At 35.6% G+C, this 6,000-nt stretch overlaps 1 protein-coding gene and 1 non-coding gene across 6 annotated transcripts in view; both read left to right on the top strand.

Annotated features, from left to right (window-relative positions):
• The window catches only part of LOC135089556 (histone-lysine N-methyltransferase SETMAR-like), a 53,970-nt gene that overhangs the window by 3,139 nt on the left and 44,831 nt on the right, over positions 1–6,000 (top strand). For all 5 annotated transcript variants that reach the window (XM_063985326.1, XM_063985282.1, XM_063985335.1 and 2 more), the window contains exon 2: positions 5,912–5,986. The gene's annotated coding sequence lies outside the window, so the exon portion shown is untranslated. The remainder of the gene's footprint in view (positions 1–5,911; positions 5,987–6,000) is intronic.
• Trnal-caa (transfer RNA leucine (anticodon CAA)) lies at positions 1,826–1,899 on the top strand. The gene has a single exon. It is a non-coding gene; the product is annotated as a tRNA-Leu (tRNA).

Genomic DNA, 6,000 nt, shown 5'->3' with positions numbered 1-6,000 from the left:
GAGAGAGAGAGAGAGAGAGAGAGAGAGAGAGAGAGAGAGAGAGAGAGAGAGAGAACTACAGCTGGGTTCCGCTCAGTACCTGAAAGCAACCTACGAATGACCAAACTCAATGACGCTGCCGGAAGTAAAAATGTCGCACAAAACGGTCATGGCTACAGAGGATCTGCGTGTGCACTCTTGTCTCATTAGAGATAAATCTTTTTCTTATTAAACTATATTACATTTTATGTTTATTTTTGTATTTATTTGTCTATTTAATTATTTAGCTAGTTAATAAGTTAGCAATTTATTTCTATCGTCTCAAGATGACTATACGACTTACAATGATATTATAGTATGCTGTATAGCTGCACATTATTAGCCTAATCCTTGTCTGACCGAGTTGATATTTATGCACGGCAATGGGAACACTGTACTTGCGGCGCTTCACGGCGTGCCCTATTACGAGTCCAATGACCATGTGGTATGAAAGTGGGTTTATGCGGCTCGGTCCGGGAATTCTGGCTCTGGCGAGAGTTATATTGTGGTGGTGGCGCACCACTCATTGTCAATCCATATATACATATATATATATATATATATATATATATATATATATATATATATATATATATATATATATATATATATATATATATATATAATGGGAGGACAATAATACAAACCAGCTATTGCCTAATGTAGAAAAAAAAAAATGCTAAATGAGGCAATGAATTCTGTATTTTTGTAAATATTTTTCATTCTTTTATTTATTTTCTTTTTATTTGCAGGGTCTTACATGGTGCTGCGTGCTGAGGTGATATCCAATGATAAATACCTTTGTCAAACACCCCTAATATAGCGCTGGAACACACACACACACACCAGACACACACACAGATGATCAAAGAACATAAATAATCTAAGAAGTCAAAATGTGAGAGGCCAATGACTAGATAGAAGAGTAAATTTACCATGACTAGGGTTATAAAAATTCCTACTGCATGCTTAAGCTTTTGTTAAGAGGCATCGCGAACCTTCCCTATCCCGCTTACTGAACAAATATATAAAGAGGAAACATGAAATTACGAAAAATATAAGTGGAAAATAGCAATACTATTGTCCCAGGCTTACTTAAACATCACTGACTAAACAACTACCGTACACAATTTCTTAAAAGTTACAAGTTTATGATAGAAATTACATTTGAAAAAGTGTTCTGATTTTTTTTCTCTCGAGAGTTATCCCACCATACGATATTGTTTCATGTAATCTCAAGACGTACTGATACCAATGCTTTTTCAGGCCACGAGCGTTACCTCTCATCAGCAAGCTTAAGGTTGTTCCTTGACCTCCCACGTGAGGTCTGCGAAGGTAAACATTTGCCTGGCCGCTGTTTGTGTAGGACGCTGCTCACATTTTTTGATGTCAAAATGAGAGTCGACAGTGACTGGAGAGGAAATCCTGTTCCATAAGAAATAACTGGGCAGCATATAAGAAGGTTAAGGAAATGTTATATGCTTATCTTAGTACAACGAGTAGGTGCTTGCACAGAGGATGTCCCACTTCCCAAGTTGTCCATGGTTACCTTTTCGCAAGTTGAAGTGTTCACATCTTTATCATGGAAGGATGATAACTCCATGACAGGAAGCATTACATGAAACCATGGTAAATTTATATAAGTGCACCCGTCTAACATTTTCGGACGAAACTACATTTTTCTGGTAGATTTTAATGTAATGAATCTAGTAACCGTTTCCGCTGCAAATATTTTTTTTCTTCATTTTTTTTCTTTTTTTTTCTTTTTACTTATATACCCCACCTCACACACACACACACACACACACACCGCGTAGTGTAGTGGTTAGCACGCTCGGCTCAAAACCAAGAAGGTCCGGGTTCGAATCCCGGGCGCGGCGAGGCAAATGGACGAGCCTCTTGATGTGTAGCCCCTGTTCACCTAGCAGCAATTAGGTACGGGATGTAACCCGAGGTGTTGTGACCTCGCCGTCTCGGTGTGTGGAGTGTCAGTGGTCTCAGTCCTACCCGAAGATCGGTCACTATGAGCTCTGAGCTCTTTCCGTAGGGGAACGGCTGGTTGGGTGACTAGCAGACGACCGTAGGTGAATCACACACACACACACACACGTAGACAAGCAAGAAATCATAAAAAAAAAAAAAAAAAAAAAAAAAACATTTAAATCTAACTAAACCTAACCTAACCTAATTAATATCTCTGGAACGAACAATTTGCAGCGGTAAAGGTACGTACCACTGGGTTGCATGACTTGTGACCCAAGTATTTCACAGAACATTATTTATTTATTTATTTATTTTATTTTTTTTTGCCATGAGATGGGTGCACGTATATTAATACCGAAACCATATGTCTTATGAATACCATTTCGTATGTCCAAAATATTAGTTTTGTTGGTTGAAACATTGCATTCCAGTGTAATGCATGCATGTGACAGGGTTATGGCTAGCTTGTGTGATGTCCTTAATTTGTATGCTTTTTCTGTTATTATTATTATTATCATTATTATTATTATTATTATTATTATTATTATTATTATTATTATTATTATTATTATTATTTATTATTATCATTATTATTGCTGTTATTAGTGGTCTGAAATAATATTACAGTAATTGTAATATTTCAAGTTACTAAAAAAAAAAAAAAATAATAATAATAATAGAAACAGGCAATAGAGCTCGCAATTAGCATGACAATGAACCTGAGAGGATAAAGGTTAGGTTAGATCGTGTAGTTAGCTACATGACCAAGAGACTGATACACAGCAGGTAGCATGACTGAAGGGGTGTCCAAAGGGAAGCCTCATTACTATGAATGAAACTTATTTCCTGATATATATATATATATATATATATATATATATATATATATATATATATATATATATATATATATATATATATATATATATATATATATATATATATATATATATATATATATATATATATATATATATATATATATATATATATATATATATATATATATATATATATATATATATATATATATATATATTTATTTATTTTTTTTAATATGCTGCCTGCTTTTACTTGGAAATCTATTTTTTATTCATTTTTTTATTGAAAGAGCAATGAATGAGAAAAAAAAGATAGTTCCATGAAAAAATATTTTTCTTGGAAATAACCAAGTATGCACTATATTGTTATTACTAGTACTATATGTTCTCAAAGCATGGAACAATGTTCTTGTGATTCTTCACATTTTATAGGCAGTAACATGATTAGGATGGTTATTCAGTAGAGGAGAAGGCTGCACCCTACATTCTTGAAGAGAAGGGTCTGCTTGTACATATAGGACTGGATTATCTCTGCTATCTGTATATAAAATCTTGGAAAGTAAACACACTGGTGTTGAACAGGTAAACCATGTAGATTTATGGTACATTTTGCTGTAAGGGCAGAGTGTGACAGAAACAATGTGTCAAACATCTTTAGGGAGTAAGATGGGTCTTACAAGGTAGATACATACTTTTTTTTTTTTTACGTAGGAGGGACACTGGTTAAGGGCATAAAAAATCCAATAAAAAAATTCCCACTGAGATGCCAGTCCCAGAAAAGGGTCCAAAGCAGTAGTAAAAAGTTGAAGGATAAGTGTCTTGAAACTTCCCTCTTGAAGGAATTCAAGTCATAGGAAGCTGGAAATACAGAAGCAGGCAGGGAGTTCCAGAGTTTACCAGAGAAAGGGATAAATGATTGAGAATACTGATAACTCTTGCATTAGAGAGGTGGACAGAATAGGGGTGAGAGAAAAAAGAGTCTTGTGCAGCGAGGCCGCGGGAAGAGGGGAGGCATGCAGTTAGCAAGATCAGAAGAGTAGTTAGCATGAAAATAGCAGTAGAAGACAGCAAGAGATGCAACATTGCGGCGATGAGAGAGAGGCTGAAGACAGTCAGTTAGAGGAGAGGAGTTGATGAGATGAAAAGCTTCTAATTCCACCCTGTCTAGAAGAGCGGTATGAATGGAACACCCTCAGACATGTGAAGCATACTCCATACATGGATGGATAAGGCCCCTGTACAGAGTTAGCAGTTGGGGGGTGGGTGAGAAAAACTGGCGGAGACGTCTCAGGATGCCTAGCTTCATAGAAGCTGTTTTAGTTAGAGATGAGATGTGAAGTTTCCAGTTCAGATTATAAGTAAAGGACAGACCGAGGATGTTCAGTGTAGAAGAAGGGGACAGTTGAGTGTCACTAAAGAAGAGGGGATAGCTGTCTGGAAGGTTGTGTCAAGTTGACAGATGGAGGAATTGAGTTTTTAAGGCATTGAACAATACCAAGTTTGCTCTGCCCCAATCAGAAATTTTAGAAAGATCAGAAGTTGGGCGTTCTGTGGCTTCCCTGCATGAAATGTTTACTTCCTGAAGGGTTGGACGTCTATGAAAAGACGTGGAAAAGTGCAGGGTGGTATCATCAGCATAGGAGTGGATAGGACAAGAAGTTTGGTTTAGAAGGTTATTGATGAATAATAAGAAGAGAGTGGGTGACAGGACAGAACACTGAGGAACACCACTGTTAATAGATTTAGGAGAAGAACACTGACTGTCTACCACAGCAGCAATAGAACGTTCAGAAAGGAAACTTGAGATGAAGTTACAGAGAGAAGGATAGAAGCTCTTGGAGGGTAGTCTGGAAATTGAAGCTTTGTGCCAGACTCTATCAAAAGCTTTTGATATATCCAGTACATACAAATATAGTATGTATAAATACATACTGTATTTATACAATGTGTGCATCTGAATTTAAATGTATAAGACATTATTGAAAATATTAAAGTTTTCCTAATGAAGAAAATATTGCCCATATACATTCAATAAGTGTGGTAAACATATATAAGTAATTAGGACTCAAATCACAATTCATGTCTAAAAATCACCTTTCACTTCAATTTAAGCATTTCTTGAGTGAGGCCACATAGCAATGCAAAATACTTTAAGGAAACAAATTGGAAATTAAATTAGTTAATTGAACTTGTGTATTTCTTTTTCATTGTACAAGTTTTCATTTTGATGCCAAACAAAGAGCTTTGTGATTTCTCAACTAACACTTTGATGTAGACAAAGTTTGTTGTAGATGTCTCATCCCAGGTTCTTCTTGAAGTTCACTTCTCATTGCTGAGACTTTACTGCTGGAACTGTTGCCATTGTGTCTAGAAATACTGAATTCATAACCTTTCCCTTTCAGAATAAAACATTATTAATGTATATCATTGCTGCTGCCACTTTTGCAATCACCACTCATTCATGCTGTAAACATATCTTGAATTTGTCTTACCTCAAAAAAGTTTATTATGAGTTTATTCCCATTATGGAGATGAATTTAACCTTTTTATGATGATGGGCATATGTGACCATTTAGGATGTGTTTTACAGTCTGAATAAACTGTGCTGGTGTTGATTGCCATTCTGTTTGTAAACAAAACAATGGGAATGTTGTACAATCCTTGAAATGGTACTTCTGTTGTGCTGTTTCATCCAATTACTATTGCACTTCAGGATTGTAAGTTGCTGTAGTGACAGGAGCATAGTACTGCACCTACAAAAGTGCATTTTGTGGCATGCTCAGGACATTTTTTCTTTTCTCTTACTCTCTTTTGATATAAGAATTATCACAAATCACATTATGGGAGTTGGTTAGAAAGTAAGATTTGTTTAATGCATTTTCATTTAATACACAATTTCCAGGAACATAGGTCATGTATTGAATGAGTGCTGGCTCCCACCAAGTAAAATACTTCTTTACACATTCATACATTTTAACTGTACATCTAGTACATAAACTCATAAATTTTAACTGTATACTATATACTACTTCTAAGTCTTTTATTACAGCAGTCCTTACCAGGTAATATTAATTTCTTTTGGATGGCAGGCATGAGGTAGCATACATGGGCTTTATTTCCCTCTCAGCAGTGCTTCATGACAGATCTTTGCAGTGAAATATAAGGTGAGCAGAAAGAT

This window comes from Scylla paramamosain, chromosome 3 (assembly GCF_035594125.1).
Source record: "Scylla paramamosain isolate STU-SP2022 chromosome 3, ASM3559412v1, whole genome shotgun sequence".
Lineage (NCBI taxonomy): Eukaryota > Metazoa > Arthropoda > Malacostraca > Decapoda > Portunidae > Scylla > Scylla paramamosain.
Note: the sequence above shows the minus strand (reverse complement) of the source record. Positions and strands in the feature narration are given on the sequence as shown.